This window comes from Lygodium microphyllum, chromosome 17, assembly GCF_053477565.2.
Source record: "Lygodium microphyllum isolate KBCC chromosome 17, Lygodium_microphyllum_v1.1.10, whole genome shotgun sequence".
NCBI lineage: Eukaryota > Viridiplantae > Streptophyta > Polypodiopsida > Schizaeales > Lygodiaceae > Lygodium > Lygodium microphyllum.
The window spans coordinates 18,667,312-18,685,320 of record NC_141151.1 but is presented as its reverse complement, the minus strand read 5'-3'; positions in this window follow the sequence as shown (position 1 = coordinate 18,685,320).

Below are 18,009 nucleotides of genomic sequence, written 5' to 3'. Positions count from 1 at the left end.
AGCGCACGCGAGAGTAATATTCTCTAATTGTAATATTCACCTCTCTTTCTCTCTCTCTCACTCTCTCTCTCTCTCTCTCTCTCTCTCTCTCTCTCTCTCTCTCTCTCTCTCTCTCTCTCTCTCTCTCTCTCTCTCTCTCTCTTCAACATTTGGATGAAGGTTATGATCTATTGTTGTCTCGCTTATGAATATATTGAAATGCTTGGGCCACTGCTTTTTTTATGATAATGTGTGCTATCTTTTTTTGTAACGAGACTAAATTGAGTAAACTGTATTGGGTATCTACAGTGTGGTGTGATGTCTCTTTCTTGACGCTTGATATCATGTCAAACAATGTGGATATGTAACTTTATTCATTTTTATGGTGTAATGCATGTGAGTAATATTTTCTAATTCTATGGTCTAATTGTAATATTCTCTCCCTCCCTCCCTCCCTCCCTCCCTCCCTCCCTCTCTCTCTCTCTCTCTCTCTCTCTCTCTCTCTCTCTCTCTCTCTTCAGTGTTTGGTTCAATTTATTGGGGGTGATGTATTCTTCTCTCTTTTAAAGAGTTTGTAAACATTGATATATAGTTTATTTATAGATATATTTATTATGTCTTGCAATCTAGAGAGAAAACTTCATTGATTTTTGCAATCACTACAACAAAAAGTCTCCATAGACGTGCTTGTAGATGCAATATTTGAACTGTGATAAAAAATGTCGAGCACGTTTATTGCCACGTCTACTGCTGCGTCTACCATTTCGCATCTAAAAGCATGCTTATAATCAGAGTTACACGTCCATATAGACGTGCATATAAACGCGTGTATTAACGCGCTACGTAAATATATAATCATATTTATAAAAAAAGTGGATATATTCATATTGTGTGTCTATACACGCCTGTATCTACGCGTCTAAAAAAGCGTTTACTCTGCAAGTTTTTGACGAGAATAGGCGCGCATTTATCCTGCAATTTAGACATGCTGATAGACACGCAAAATAGAGGTATGAAAAAAAAAACAGAGAGCATATGGCTTTGCAAGCTACATGCTCCATCAACATCAAATTGTATGCTTAGGGAAAACAAAGAAAGATTATTTCGAATATTTTTGTACTAAAAACAAAACAATGTATGTAGAACACGAAATTTCATATATATAGATGAAACGTTTTTATATGATGAGTTCTAGTGCTTGTGACCTCAAGCATGGTCATGGTCGCAAGCACTAGCTGAAAGTAATATATATCAAAAATGAAAATTACAAGCCAAGGGGAGGCATGCATGCATGGGGCTCCTCTACATCTCCTCAGAAGAGGCATCATCATCGCTACCACCACTGCTGCCTATGCCACTGCTGTTGCCGCCACCGCTACTACTAGTCCCCCCTTTGCTATCCTCAACTGTATCAAGGTTCGCCTACACAAAGGATTAAGGTATATAAATACCATTACAAACAATAAATTAGAGTTACCTATACTTTTCATGTAAAAAATAAAACATACCTCTTCTGATGGTGGAATCCTCATGGCACGATTATATTGCTCCTCCGTGATGAGTCCCTCCTCGTAGAAATGCTGCCAAGTGGACGCCCGGTTATGACCTCGATGGTAGCCTACCTCTCTAGGAGTAGGCATTCTACCAACGATATGAAACTACAAAACAATTTGAACATACAACGTGTTAGAACACACTACATAATGAAGTGAAACAAATTACAAAATTTAATTTTAAAAAAGAAATCAAATAATACTTACAAACTCAGCCTCCCATGACTCCCTGCCACCCGATCCACAATGCGACGATCCCATGGTTGCCATCTGGATACGTCGCGCCTCTGCATGCTGGTGACTTGTCATTTTCTCTGCTGCTCTCTTTTGGCCATATCCAGGGCGCCCCTGCTCTTGTATCCGCAATGACTCCTTGGCGCGCGTCATAAGGTGAGACATATTGTTATGAAGCGCCTCTCACATTTGACCGTCCCCAATCATCTGAGAATCGTGAATTCTCGGGATTAGGGTACCTTCTATGTACTGCCCGCAGCACCTCTTGCCACAAACCATTTTTTTGGTGCTTGAAGGGAATCATGCAATCTTTGTATGTGGCATGCACGACACTCCTCAAGTAGGTTATCACTTCCCTCCCCTCAGAGTCATGCAAGATACCACCAATATCACTGACAGAGTAGTACATTTGTGGAGGCTCATCTCTCTCATTTCCCGGTGAGGGTGATCGAGAGCCACCTCCTAGTCAACCCCCACAAAGCCCTCGTCCTTCCGTACGACTCTCCCTCCTCCCTCGACGGGCACTACCCTCTACCTCACTCGATGCATGTGCTTCTGCAAATGCACGTGCTTCGGCCGATCCATGTACTTCAGCTCATCCCTGTGCATCAGCCGATCTATGTATATGCATAGTGCATGGAGTACCTGTTAGTAGAGGTGTGCCAAGGTTTGGTGTTTGTGCGGCAGTGCTAGGCAAAGATATGATAGGTGTCCCAGACATCACACTGAAAACCTCCTTTGCAGTGGGAGGGCGACCAAGATAATTGGTCATCTCCCCCATGAATTGCTCCTTGTTTGGAAAACCTCCAAAAAAGCTACTAACACCTCTAGAAAACTCCGCTAAGGTGTTGTTCATGTGTTCCAACTCAGGATCAGTGCTGCTGGAAGATCCAGGATTCCACATCTACACAAGAAAAATCATATTACCCTATGCAAATAAAACATATTACATGCTGCGTCTATATCTGTGTCTTTGTGTGCATCTGTCAGCGTGTCTATTTCCGTGTCTATACATGCGTCTACACTGTCATTTGGACGCGCTGACAGACGCGCACAGTCGGACCATTTTTTTCAAACTTGGTTTAAAAACGCGCAAAAAAATCTCCATAGATGACAGTCTATAGCATGTAAAGAGAGAAGAGAGAGAGAGAGAGAGAGAGAGAGAGAGAGAGAGAGAGAGAGAGAGAGAGAGAGAGAGAGAGAGAGAGAGAGAGAGAGAGAGAGAGAGAAACAGACAGAGAAAGCAAACAAAATTGAGAGAGAGAAGAAGAACTCACCTTCTTTGCTTGTTCCGACGGGTGGCGGCTAGGTTGCAAGCTCCTTGTCCTCCTTCTCCCTTCCCTTGGTAAGTTGCTTGAATCTTCTTCTCTTCCTTGCTGTTTGGCTCTTGTTCTTTACTCTTTGGCTCTTCTTTCCTCCTGTCCTTTTTTTACTCTTATTTCCTTCCCTCATTGTCTTCATGAAGTGATAGATAGACATGAGTAGTGATGTCGAGCTCGAACTACAGAAAATGCGCGAAAAACGCAGGAAAGCACGGGTTTGAAAAGAAAGCCACAAATTTTTTTAATTTTTTTAAATATTTGCGTACCGCGTCTGTAAGTGCGTGTATATGCACAGATAATACCTATTACATGCGCTAACAGACACGCAGTAACAATTAAACTGATTAGATGCTAGCTTTTGGTTGTTTTTGGATCAACATGACATGACTTTCCTAGTCTTTCAATATCAAAATGTTTGCCTCCATGTTGTAAGTATCAATGCATGCATTTAGGGAATATGACATATATAGATTGTATGTGCATAGTGGTCCAACAAATCAAGCCTCTTTCTTATTTGCAGGCATTATATATTGTAGTTAAACTCTAACAGTTTATATTGTGCAAAAAGGTGTCATTGATTTAAAATAAGATCTTGATCTACATTGCTATTCATACAATTTCATTTATGTTGGGTTGGCCAATCTGCTTGATTAATGCAAGATATGCTTGATATGATGTTTTTGATTGAGAATACTGGTGAAATATATAGAAAATCTTGAGATAAGAGATGGTACACTAGCAAATCAATTGACCTATGTAGTGACATATATAACAAAGCTTGAGGATAAGAGATAACACATTGGCAAGTCAATTGGCACATATGTGGTGACTTACTAGACCATCCCACTTGCAATTGCATGCAAGTATCAATAGGTGGATAAAGCACAAATGGTTTTTAGCTAGAGAGAGATAATGCAATGAAGGTGTATATGAAAGAGATAGAGAAAGGCATATTATCTATCAATCAATCAAAGATATGTACATGAAGTGACTTGATATAGTAATTAGAGTATCATCATTTTTAGGATGCTCCATTGACTTCTGCAAGTTCCCATAACCTTGAAGTAGATAGCCAACCACACTGTCCATGGAAGGAAAACTTGACCTCATCAAATTAACCAAGTTAATTTACTTATACATTTCATAGATAAGAGATTTGTAGTTGGCTTGTTGGTATTGCAAAGTATCCTTACAGTGATGAAAAGAGGACATGTGCACATTGGCTACATGTGGTCCACCTTATCTAAAATTATATGTGAGCTATAAGTGCACCTTGACATGATTGGAATAGCTTGCACATGCACAAGCCAACTGATTTACATCAATCTACTCATGCTATGAATTGGCATGCATGTCTTGCTTTTGCTTTGATTGTATTGATTGTGATGTATATTCCTCGAGAATAATGAGAATCAAGGAACTACCCTAAAAAGTGAGGGTACTCCCTTGAATCACCGATTAAGCTTTGATCTATAAGTTTATGCATGGCTAGGTTAAGTGCACAACAAATGAGACATGTGAGTGTATTGATCAGTTTTCTCTCTCTCTCTCTCTCTCTCTCTCTCTCTCTCTCTCTCTCTCTCTCTCTCTCTCTCTCTCTCTCTCTCTCTCTCTCTCTCTCTCTCTCTCTCTCTCTTTATATATATATATATATATATATATCGACATGAACAAGAGACCAATTGGGTGCAATCTCCCCCCATGCCTTGTGTGAGCGTTGCACAAAGCATGTATTTTATGTATTATTCATCTTCAAGCTCAAATAATAGCCCAAATTACAAAATAGCAAGCTTTTAGCTTTTGAGTTTGCTTTAGCACAAAATAGGAATAAAGCTAACGGACGGTGCCCAAAGAGTCTGGCATGCCCAATATAATGTCCAAGTAAAAATAACATAATCGTGCGCCCATGCGCATACAAAATAATAATAAATATCCAACGCCTCGATAAATAGGCATGACAAAATATAGGCGTCATGCCTAAGATATGCGCCCATCAAAATATAATCAATAAATCGAATACTCACTATCCTCCAATGCTTTCCTCCGCCACTGCTGCTATCTCTACACATCAACTGAAGCATTCACAATCGTTAGTAAAATAATACAATTAAACCGACAAAAGTGAATACCTAGCAGTTTTCAGCTACATAAATAAATCAACTGGTTAGAAATAAATCCTAACCTTAATTTATTACGAGTGTGCACTCTAAACTCATAAACGTTTATTAATTTAATATGCATTTTGCGGAATCGCCCGCTATGGAATCGCCCATGTACACACTAAATTAATGAAACGCCCGAAAAGGACAGGCGTCCCCATCAACTTCTTGCACAAAGAATCCACTTTGTGTATGAGCCCCGGTCATCAAAGTTTACGGAATCCACCGTAAAACCTCATGGAATCCACCGTGAAATATGCCTCCTGGCATTATACCCCCGGGGTGGGATAGCAATTGACCTCAATTGCTATTAGCTCAATGTGGAGCTAACAGAGTGGGAAAAGCATTTAAGTCTCTAGCGTGCATCCATTGTGCTTCCTCTACAGGATGGTTCTTAAATTTAACTAGATATCTAGAATATCTTCGGCCAGTTCTAGTGGTCATAAAGTCAGTATCTATGATAGCTTCAGGTTCAAGTATTTCAGTTTCTTCCTCTAACAAATGTGGGTTTTCATAAACAGGGTGTACAGGTAATTGGCCTCTAAATGGTCTTAATAAACTAATGTGAAATGTGTTGTGAATTTTCCAATGAGGTGGTAATTCTAACTTGAATGCATTGTTATTAATTTTATGAATGATCCTAAATGGTCCATAGAATCTAGGGGCTAATTTCACAACTAGGTGTCTATCTACACTTTGTAATCTACGTTTTTCTATTCTCAACCAAACATAGTCATCAACTTTGAAATTCATTGCTTGTCTTTTCTTATTGGCTTGCTTGGTATATGATTGCTGGGCTTTGGCAATCATGTCTTTAACCTCATCAAAAATAGTATTATGCGTACTAGCAATATCATCAGCACTCTGAATTCTATTTGACAAAGATGCAACAGGTGTAGATAATCTATAACCATAAATCACTTCAAATGGTGCTTTCTTTGTAGATGTGTGTGGTGTATTGTTATATGCAAACTGTAATAAATGCAAATGTATATCCCATGTCTGAGGCTTAGAAATAGTATAAGCACGTAAAAGATCTAGTATAGTACTGTTAGTGGCTTCTGTTTGTCCATTAGTTTCAGGATGAAATGCAGATGAGAAATCAATTTTTGTGCCTAGGTTAGCAAACAGAGTAATCCAAAAGTTGTTACAAAATCTAGAATCACGATCTGAAATTATAACTTTTGGTAATCCATGGTTAGTGAAAACAGTTTTCAAAAACAACTGTGCTGCTTGTGATGCTGTTAAAGTTTTCTTACATGGAATGAAATATGCTTGTTTACTAAACCTATCTACTACTGTCCAAATCATATCATGGTTAGATTTAGTATTAGGTAAACCAGTAATAAAATCCATAGAAATTTGTTCCCAAGGTCTAGATGGAATAGACAAAGGCATAAGTAATCCATACTGTTTACCAAGATGTCTCTTAACTCTTTGACAAATCAAACATTCAGAAACAAAGTTAGATACATCAGTGTCCATATGCGGCCAATAAAAATCTTCAGTTAATGTACGTAAAGTAGATATGATACCTCTATGACCTTGATATGGGGGACAATAAATCTCATTCAAAACAAAAGATCGGAATGGAACTGTAACACATTATCTCTTTTCATAAAACATGAATCCATCATTATAAGATAGTGAATCAATAAGAATCAAATTATTTTGAACTAATTTATTCCAATCAGCATGAAAAGTAATATCCTAATGATAAGTATCTTTCATAGCAATCAAAGAATGAAAAGATATAACAGAAATATTATGAAAGGGAGGTCTTCTACTTAATGCATCAGCCACTACATTTTCTTTATCGGGTTGATATTGAATGATAGGATGAAAACTCTGGATAAAGGATGCCCATTTGATATGTCGGTCAGATATTTGGGGTTGGCTAAGTAAATGTCTAATACTTTACTGATCGATCTTAATCATAAATTCTGAACCCATTAAGTAGTGTTTCCACTGTCTTAAGGCTTGTACAACAGCTAATAATTCTTTGTCATATGTGGAATATTTCAGTTCAGAGGGTTTCAGCTTACAACTAGAATAGGCTATGGGATGATTTTCCTGCATAAGTACGGCTCCTATTCATGATTCACTAGCATTAGTCACTACTAGAAAGAATGGTCTATTAAAATCAGGCAACTGTAAGACAGGGGCATGGGTTAATGCATATTTCAACAAGTCAAAGGATTTCTGTTGATTATCGGACCAATGATAGACAATTCCTTTCTTCAGAAGTTTAGTCAGTGGTAAAGCAAGTAATGAAAAATTACGCACAAACTTCCTATAGAAACTAGCAAGACCAAGGAATGATCGTAACTCATGCACATTTTTAGGTACATGCCAATTCAATATTGCATCTATTTTCTTAGGGTCAACTTTAATTCCATCAGATGATACAATATGACCTAAATACTCAATTTTTGTTTTAAAGAATTCACTCTTTTCCGGATTTGCATATAGTTGATTATCTTTTAGTAACTGGAAAACTAATGACAAATGCTCATAGTGTTCCTTCTCATTTCGACTAAACACCAAAATATCATCAAAGAAGACAATTACACAATACTGATATTTCAAAAATATACGGTTCATCATTCTACTAAATGTAGCAGGTGCGTTAGTCAATCCAAATGGCATCACTAAAAATTCATAATGACCAAACTATGTCCTAAATGCAGTCTTGAATATGTCTGACTTATCTAGTCTCACCTGATGATAACCAGACTTAAGGTCTATTTTACTAAATATAGCATATCCTTGCAGTTTGTCCATAAGGTCATCGACTCTAGGAATTGGATACCTATTCTTTACTGTGATCTGATTTAAAGCTCGATAGTCAATGCACATACGATAGGTATTATTCTTTTTCTTGACTAACAGAACAGGTGCACCAAATGGAGAACTACTAGGTGTAATCAATCCTCTATTTAGTAATTCCTCAACTTGACTTTGAATTTCTTTTTGCTCTATTTGGTTATGCTTATATGGTGCTTTACAAGGTGGTTGTGTACCAGGAATCAAATCTATTTTATGGTCTTCTGGACGTGAAGGAGGTAAACCAGGTGGTAGATCTTCGGCAAAACAGTCTTTAAAATGTGCAAGAAATTCTTTATGCCTAGGGTGCATATGATTTTCTTTAACTTGCAGTTCATTCACCCAAATGAGATAAGATTTACTACTCTTGCATAATGCACGTTTAGCTTGAGTATGCGAAAGCAGTGGAAAAGCATTAGATGCATGCATACCATACAATGTAATATGTTTTCCTTGAAATTTAATATTAATTGAATGCGTGGAATAATCTATATCTGGGTTATGCTGATGATGCCAAGGCATACCTAAAATAATGTCACTCGACTGTAATGGGACAACTAGAAAATTATTTCTTTCAATTTGAATCTCTAAGTCATGCACTTCCTGTGTACCATTATACCTAGTGCCTAAGAATGTTGCTTTAATGCGATAATGCGTAGGTACAGTCTGTAACTTCAATTCTTTTACTAGCTTTGCTGAAATAAAATCATGAGTGCTTCCGTCATCATGCAAAATAATCTATTCCTTTCCATGCACTAGACATTTCATAGTCAATAAAGAATGTGGAGTTGGCATACCTGGTAAAGTATCCGAAGGAGTAATAGTGTCGTCCTCATCTTCTGTGAAATCAGGCATATCTTCATGTTTGTCTTCTTCCATTGCTCCAAGGTAGTTGATATGGGCAAGTGGCTTCTTCGAATGGCAATTTGCTGCTAGATGTCCAGGCTGGTGGCATTTATAGCATACTATAGGCTTGGCTTTGGTTACATTGTTTGCAATGGCAGGAAGTCTAAGGATATTAGGATTTGGCTGTGGAATAGGGTTTGGGTTTTGATTAACATTGGATGGTAAAGAAACCGGTTTTGCCCAATTTTTACGGAAAGATGATGAAGAGAAACGACCTTGATTAAATCTTCTAAAATTTGAGTTGAATTGTTTAGATCCATAGTTACCATTGGCTTGGAATTACTGTGGACGTCTGTCTCTACCTCGCAGCTTGTCTTCAGTGTCGTGAGCTAATGAAATTGCGTCTTCAAGAGTAGCAGGCTTGAACATATTAACTTCAGCGTAGTAATGCCCAAGGAGTCCAGACATATACTTGCGCTTGTGTGTCGCTTCAGGTACGTCTTCAAACATACGTAACTGGAGTAGTGCATTCCAAAAATGCTCTGTGTACTGAGGAATAGGCTCACGATCCCGTTGCTGAAGAAGGTCCCATTGCTTTATAGCTTTCTCATGAAATTGTGGAGGAAGGAAATTCTGCATAAACTTCTGCTTGAAATTCTCCCAGGTAGTGGGACAATCTATACTCTTGCGAACTACAATCCACCAAAGAGATGCTCTGTCCACTAAATGATTAGTGACACACTTGATTTTATCTTTTTCTGCATAGGTTTCCTCATGAAAGTAGTCGTCAAACTGACTAATGAATGCAAGAACAGTTTTTCCCTCTCGAGTGCCATTGAAAGTACGGAATTTGAAATTTCTTTTACTTATCTTTGAATCCTTGTGGATAGTTTGAGCTTCGAGAGTCGCGTCGATGGTACGTCGGATAAGATCTTCAGATTGAGGTTCTTCTTTGTCGGTAAACGATCTTTGTAAATTTGCCAATTGAACTTGCAATGCTTGCTTAGCTCGTCGTTCTTCATCCAATTGCATCATAATTAAGTCCAGCTTTTGCTCCATCGTAGGTTCAGGTAGGTCGCCTTCAGCCATTAAATCATCCATATGTGGTTCCGTCATCCTGCAAAACTCAAAAGACCTCTCACTCTCAAAATCAAGTTAGCGGGATGAGCGTAGCTCAAGTTCGGGAATACAAGGCTTATATATTTTTGGGTGTGGCTTTCATAATCTTCGAAAAATCTGCATTTTATCCTTCTTCGTATGCTGAAAATGCTTCAGCAAACCTGCGTATGCGTAGAGTACCTTCCAATGAACAACTTTGCAGTTCAGAGTTTCTTCGCAGGAACAACCCTTCTATGAGTTTTAAACAGAAGTCAGTTTTGACTCCAGTTGACTTGTTTGACTTGCACAGTACCGGACTAATGTGACTTGCAGGGTTTGTAGACTTGCAGAACTTAGTTGCTTTGTCGGACTTGCAGAACTTGACTTGAAAAACTTAAAGAATCTGATTGGTTGTGTATGACTTGGAGATTTAAGATGACTTAGCTGATTAAAAGCTTAAGTGATTAAGCTTAGGAGCTTAATCTGTGAAGCACGGCGAAATCGTGGGGGGGGGGGGGGGGAAGGGGGCGTTTTTTCAGCGCGGCGAAATTTGCGCTGACGTCTTCTGAGGCCTCACGAAAATTTGAGAAGCTTAAAGCTTCTTAAAGCTTAAGCTAAGCTTCTTAAGCTTTTAAAGATTGATTAGCTTTTAAACTTTTGGGATTAAGAGAGAGCTTATCTCTGTTCTTGACGACTTGATGTAGGAGAGATGGGAGTGGTCCTCCGCCTTTGCAGACCGGTCCTTCGCAGTCTGATGATGGAAACAGGGATTCTTGATCGCCAGGAATTTGCCTGTATCAACCGTTCGCGACGAGATTGACCGTAGAGCCCGATCGTTCCAGGAGCTCCGCCTTCGCACAAGATGGGTAGCGATTGGAAGCTCTTGATCTCAGCTTTGCTCTGATACCACTGATGCGCAGATCGGATGCTGTACGCTTGCGTAGTGAATGCTGGAAGGTCCCCAAGAACAATAGAACTCTACTTTTTGCACAAATTACAAGGTAAAAAGCATGAACGACATAAACAAGAGACCAATTGGGTGCAATCTCCCCCCATGCCTTGTGTGAGCGCTCCACAAAGCATGTATTTTATGTATTATTCATCTTCAAGCTCAAATAATAGCCCAAATTACAAAATAGCAAGATTTTAGCTTTTGAGTTTGCTTTAGCACAAAATAGGAATAAAGCTAACGGACGGTGCCCAAAGAGTCTGGCATGCCCAATATAATGTCCAAGTAAAAATAACATAATCGTGCACCCATGCGCATACAAAATAATAATAAATATCAAATGCCTCAATAAATAGGCGTGACAAAATATAGGCGTCATGCCTAAGGTATGCGCCCATCAAAATATAATCAATAAATCGAATACTCGCTATCCTCCAATGCTTTCCTCCGCCACTGCTGCTATCTCTACACATCAACTGAAGCATTCACAATCATTAGTAAAATAATACAATTAAACCGACAAAAGTGAATACCTAGCAGTCTTCAGCTACATAAATAAATCAAATGGTTAAAAATAAATCCTAACCTTAATTTATTACGAGTGCGCACTCTAAACTCATAAACGTTTATTAATTTAATATGCATTTTGCGGAATCACCCATGTACACACTAAATTAATGAAACACCCGAAAAGGACAGGCATCCCCATCAACTTCTCGCACAAAGAATCCACTTTGTGTATGAGCCTCGATCATCAAAGTTTACGGAATCCACCGTAAAACCTCACGGAATCCACCGTGAAATATGCCGCCTGGCATCAGTAAAGTTGGTAATGTATATCATGTCCTATATATGTATGCCCTATACATGTATATCATGTCGTATATACATGTATATCATGTCCTTATGATCCTATACATGTATATCATGTCCTTATGATCCGGGTGTAATTATGTCATATATAGATCCAATCATGCCCTATCTAGTCACATTTGTATAGGGCATGAAATCACACATATATAATTAGCTTTGAATGATTGGATGTATATTTGTAATACTCAGAAAGAAGTAAAGTTGGTAATGTATTCAAACAAATACTAGTTGTTAAGAGGTTTGGTCATATTTAGGGACTTTATGAGAAATGAAAAATATGTGCGTTTATTTTCGCATCTATAGATGCGTTTATAAACGCAGATATATAGACGTGTTCTGTATACTAGCATAAATAGACGCGCTGATACACACGCTTATAAACGCGCCCGCTTTTTCGCATGTACAGTGCGCGTCTATAGGGCCTTTCTCTTGTAGTGAATATAGTACGTATCAAAGAGTAATATTCTCTGTAAAATATGTTTCAATGTCTAGGAACTTGCTATGGATTGGAATAAAATTGTGTATTATTTCTCTTTTCAAGAGTTTGTAAATATTAAATACATTTTTATTTTTAAGTATATTGTCTCTTTCTTGAGGTTTGATCTATAGAAATACTTATTATGTCTTGCAATCTACAGAGAAGAGTTCATTGATTTAAGAATCCTAACGTTTGATAGTTTATTGCGCATTCATGTTGAAGAGTGATGTTTGGGTTTGAGTTATAGGTTGGGGGATCGCGCGTCGGTTGGATATAGTTTTTTTTTTGTCTTTGGGTTAGATATATCTAATTGTATAGAATATATAAAAATATATGATGATTCTAATTTTGACTACTATTGTTCCTTGCACGTAGAAGGATTGTGCTGATTTAAATTGTCGTAGTATTTTGGATTATGTGATTCTAGATTGATTCTACTTTAAGTTTTTTTGAAAATACTAATTCCAATCAAGTCTCTCCTTGAAAGAATGCATGTTTTCTCTTGATGTGCAGGCTTTGTGAGAATCCAAACAATATGGGATTAAATAATCAGAGAACTAGCAGGGATTATGTGTTGCGTATTCATAGGCATAGACTCAACTCTACACGATATAGACGGCGACAGATTGCTAGGCTTAGGACTCAAATGGCAAGAATGACTGGAGGGGGTATAAAGAGATGTGTTCTACTATAGTTGAGTGCTGGAACATTTTGCAAGGAGGGGCTCTAAATCATGATAGCTTGATTCGTGAGGGACTTCACAGTTTGATTGAGCAGCAATTTGCTAATGATTATAATTGTGATGCTAAAAATCACCAAAACCTCAGGAAATGATGTGATTAATGAGTCACGTGTCAATAATGCTCCAACCTTTAGTGCTCGAAATGGAGGTTTTTGCTCCATTCTACATGCTTTGCCTGCAATGGATATTCATCATGCAACTACAATATTGCTATTTCAAGACCCGATTATGCATTCCATGGGGAGTCTTTCTGAGATGTGTGAGCGATGTTCGGCTAAATTGTGGAGATGTGAGGCTCAAGTGCAGGGGTTAGTTTTGTTTGGTAAACATTGTTGTCGAAATGGAAAAGTAATGTTGCCACAGTTGCAATATCCACCACAACTATTGCATGATTTGTTGCATGGTATGCATCCTCAAAGCAAAGTATTTAAAAATAATATACGAGCATATAATAGTGCTCTTGCATTTGTGTCGCTTGGTGCCAATGTTGATGAGCTTTTGTCTGTTGTAGGAAATTCTTATACCTTTAGAGTGCATGGCTCCATTTATCATCATATAGGCCCTTTGATTCCTAATGTGCAACGACATGAAAGGCCAAGATTTGCACAACTTTATGTTTATGATACTGAGCATGAGTTATCTAATCGGTTGGATGTTATGCCTAATTTATTGCCAAACTTGCTTGGGGAGCTTCAGCCTATGATGCATCAACACAATGCATATGCACAAGCTTTTAGATCCATAGGTATGCAATTGCAAAACAATCCCTTGCATGATTTGAGAATGACTATTTTTGGGGTTCAACATGCTAATAGACAATACTCAGCTCTAGTGGCAACTGAGGTTGCGGCTATCATGCCAGGACAAGGAGATGAGAATACTCTTGATCGTCGAGACATACATGTTTATAGTCGGGATGGACGATGTATTGCTATTTCAAACTTGCATAGGGCATATATGCCAATGCTATACGTTCTTCTTTTTCCTATGGGTGATGATGGTTGGCATGTAAAGGTACCTTATAGTGGTGTTAATGTTCCAATTAATATACATGGATTGTCTAATAAGGACTGTGTTACTCAGATGCAATTTTATGCATTTTGACTACAAGTGTGTGAGGACACTAAGGTGTGCATGTTGCGGGGTGGCCGATTGTTGCAACAATTTATTGTTGATGCTTATTGTAGTATAGAGCAATGTAGGTTAGCTTGGTGTCGTCAAAATCAATCAGTTTTATGCTCGAAAGTTTATAAGGGCCTAGCAGATATGGTGGGAGTGATGGATGATGGGCCGATGGGGATTATTGGTACCTCTATTGGTAAAAGGGTGGTTTTGTCATCTTCTTTTACTGGTGGGCCAAGACACATGTATTAGTTGTATCAAGATGCCATGGCTATAGTGCAAAGTAAGGGAAAACTTGATTTGTTTATAACGATGACATGTAATCCAAAGTGGTTAGAGATAACTAATGCTTTGTTGCCTGGACAGACTGCTTATGATCGTCCTGATTTGACTGCTCGGGTATTCCATAAAAAACATGATGATATGATGCATACATTGTTGAAAAGGAATCTGTTTGGAAATGTTGCAGGCTATGTTAGTGTGATTGAGTTTCAAAAGCGGGGGCTACCACATTCTCATACTTTGCTAATTTTGAAGCACCCTTTTAAACCCTCTGAAGCATGCCATTATGATAGATTTGTTTGTGTTGAGTTTCCTGATAGAGCAAAGTTTTCAGCTTTGTTTGAAACTATCTCAAAATGCAATGTCCATGGTCCTTGTGGTGTAATGAATCCTAAGAGCCCTTGCATGCGCAATGGTCGATGCACTAAAAAAATTCCCTCGAAGGTTTGTGAATGTAACAACTGTTGATAGCTCTGGCTATCCTGTTTATAGAAGACGAGATGATGGAAAGACAGTCACAATAAAGGGTAATACTATTGATAATCGATGGATTGTTCCATATAATCCGTACTTGAGTAAAAAATACAATGCACATATAAATGATGAGGTATGCTCAATGGTGGCAGCTGTTAAGTATTTGTATAAGTATATATACAAGGGACATGATCGTGCAACGATTAAATTTTTTGTTGGAAACTCAAGGTTAAATGGTACGACCTTTCGTAAAGTGGATGAGATCAAGAGTTATTTAGATGCACGGTATGTTTCTGCTTTGGAAGAGTGTTGGCGAATATATGACTATGCATCGCACAATGAGAAGCTTGATATACAGCGATTGCAGGTGCACTTGCCTGATGAGAATTATGTGGTGTTTCAAGATACAGACAATACATAAGATGTTATGTAGAATGAAGATATCATGAAAACTACTCTTACGGAATGGTTTGTGTGCAATCGTATTCATCCAGAGGCTCGAGCTATTCGGTATCAATACTTCCTGATGTATTGGGTGTGGAATGCACAATGAAAGGTATGGACGAAGAGAAAGTGTGGAAATACGTGTGGTTGAATATACTTTGTGCTGCCCACATCTAGTGAGTGTTATTACTTGCGAATGCTCTTGACAGTGTCTCGAGGATGTATGTCTTTTGATGATTTGTGTACTATTGGCAACGTGGTGTACAACACCTTTAAGGAAGCCTGCATTGCAAAGGGCATGTTAGAGGGTGATGATGATTGTGTTGTGTGCTTGGAAGAGGCTGCATCTATACAAATTGGTGCCCAATTGCGTGCTTTATTTGCTGCAATTTTGGTCTTCTGTGAGCCTATGCAACCTGGTCAGCTCTGGGATAGGTTTATGTCACTGATGGTGGAGGATATTTTGTATAAGTTATAGCTAGAGCATGTGCATATATCTTCTACAGTTCTACAACAAGAGGCATCAAAGAGGGCTTTATTGCATCTTCAGGATCTTTTGCGACAACATGGGCGAAGATTGTCTGACTTTGATGGATTGCCATAACCTCATCGAACAGATTCTCAGTTGTGTGCTAACCCTCTTTTAGAAGATGAATATGCATATGATATACTGGAGCAACGTAGAGTTTGTGTTTATATGGAGGCAATGTTGAATGATGGACAGAGGGTTGCATATAATGCAGTTATAGGTGCCATTGGTGGAAACTTTGGGGATGGTTTTTTTTTTTGGATGGTCCCGGTGGGTCTGGAAAGACATTTCTTTACAAGTGTTTGCATGCTAGGTTGTGCAGTGATCGTCATATAGCATTAGCAACGGCATCATCTGGCATTGCTGCTTTGCTTCAGCAGGGCGGTCATACTACTCACTCGAGATTTAAATTTCCATTGGATCTATGTAATCGATCCACCTGTAATATTCCTGTCAGAGCAATCTTGCTCAACTGTTCAGACAATCGAGCCTTATTTTATGGGATGAGGCTTCCATGATGCACATGTTTGCATTTGAAGCTATTGATAGAACTTTAAGAGATATTATGAGCTATGATAAACCATTTGGTGGAAAGGTTACTTTGCTTGGGGGTGATTTTAGGTAAATCTTGCCTGTCGTGATGAAGGGCTCCCGTGAAGATATTGCTAATGCGGCACTATGTTGCTCTCATTTATGGCAGTATGTTAAGGTACTAAGGTTGTCTGGGAATATGAGGATGTCAACCGCTAGTGGTGTAATGGATAATGGATTTGTTGGTTGGATTCAAGGGATAGGGGATGGAGTGGGTATTACGGAGAATTGTGATAAGTTACATATTCCATCTAGCATGGTATTGAAAGGGTGCTTTATTGAAACCTTGGTTAATAGTATGTACGGTGAAGTGTCCGCGGTGAGAGACTTTGGGGCATATTTTAGTGAGCGTGCTATACTTGTAGCGTGGAATACAAAGGTGGCTTCTTTGAATCATTGTGCATTGCAATCGATGCCAGGAGAAGTTATATAATACTATAGTGCGGATTCAATTGCAGAGACGGGTGATAGCTCATTTTTATGCTCTGTAGAGTATTTAAATACACTGGATCTTGGAGGTGGATTTCCTCCCCATCTATTGTTGCTAAAGATGAATGCACCTATTATTCTGCTTTGGAACTTAAATCCAGCAAAAGGTTTGTGTAATGGTACACGGTTGATGTGCAAGGCATTCAATAAAAAGGTGATAGATGCTGAGATAATAACAGGGACAAATGTAGGGGAACGAGTTTTTATTCCTAGAATCACTTTTATTCCTAGCACCTTGCAATTTCCGTTTGCTATGAGGCAGAGGCAATTTCCTATTCGACTGGTGTTTGCTATGACGATCAATAAGTCGCAAGGCCAGACATTGTCTGTTGTTGGTCTTTACTTAAAGACACCAGTATTTACACATGGACAGTTGTATGTTGCATTTTCAAGGGTGAAATCCTCATGCGGTGTGAGGGTGTTATTGGATGAGGATGGAAGCACTGTGAATGTCACGACGAACATTGTGTACAAGGAGGTACTTCAAAAGATGCAATGAGGTACATTGCTGTTTTGCAAAGATGCATATGGAGATGAATTTTTTGGAGAGTGGAAGATATGCTTGCATTTTTTTAGAGATGTATCTATTGAATTTTGATGGCTTTGTAGTCCTTGCTTGGTGTATATGTGAGATAGCCTCAAAGTTGTATTCGGTTGGCATATACTCGATGGTAATTGAGTATATATTCTCTACACTGTATATAAGTATTTGCTTGACTTTTGCAGATGCCTACTCTAAGCTGGGGTTATTATCTAGCTTCTGAGTATCAGAAGGAACTACAGTGTAACTTGCGCGCAGTGACAACGCACGATATTATAAGAAGAACGCTTGCAAGGGTCATTGAGCGTTTGTATGATGATGTCAACATAGAGATTTTACTTCCAGTTTTTATTGAGGTGGTGCATTGTGGGTATACTCAATGCTTTCGAGTGCATATGGGTAAAGCTGAGCAGGATAAGAGGTTTCGGCGATCTCACACTGATAGAATACCGAGGGGGTGGCCGGCGTATGAATTTAA